Raw genomic sequence first — 344 nt, 5'->3', positions numbered from 1 at the left:
ATACATCATGGGCCTCCTGAGATCCTGAAGGAAGGTCTCCAGTTCCTTGAGTATGAAAGGGAGAAGCCAGAGTGTGGGGGAAGGGCACTTGACTTCGGAAAAGAGGGACAGGGTTCATGTGGGGATCCCAAGTAAAGATGGGGCCTCAGACTCCTACCCTGTGGAATTGGAGTGCTGCTGGCCTCCTGGGTGGAGAAGGGGCCAGGATGAGGCCTGAGAGAAGACACCCGGATTAGGGACTCGGATTAGGGACTCGGTGCTCTGGTGGGGAGAGTGTTCTGAGTTCTGGGGGGGGTGGTGTTTGAGGCCTGGAGGAGTCAGAGCCTGGTGGGAAGTGTCCAAGG

The sequence above is a fragment of the Crocuta crocuta genome, unplaced genomic scaffold (genome assembly GCF_008692635.1).
Source record: "Crocuta crocuta isolate KB4526 unplaced genomic scaffold, BGI_CrCroc_1.0 scaffold943, whole genome shotgun sequence".
Taxonomy (NCBI): Eukaryota; Metazoa; Chordata; class Mammalia; order Carnivora; family Hyaenidae; genus Crocuta; species Crocuta crocuta.
The sequence above is the reverse complement of the archived record's forward strand: the minus strand, read 5'-3'. Positions refer to the sequence as shown.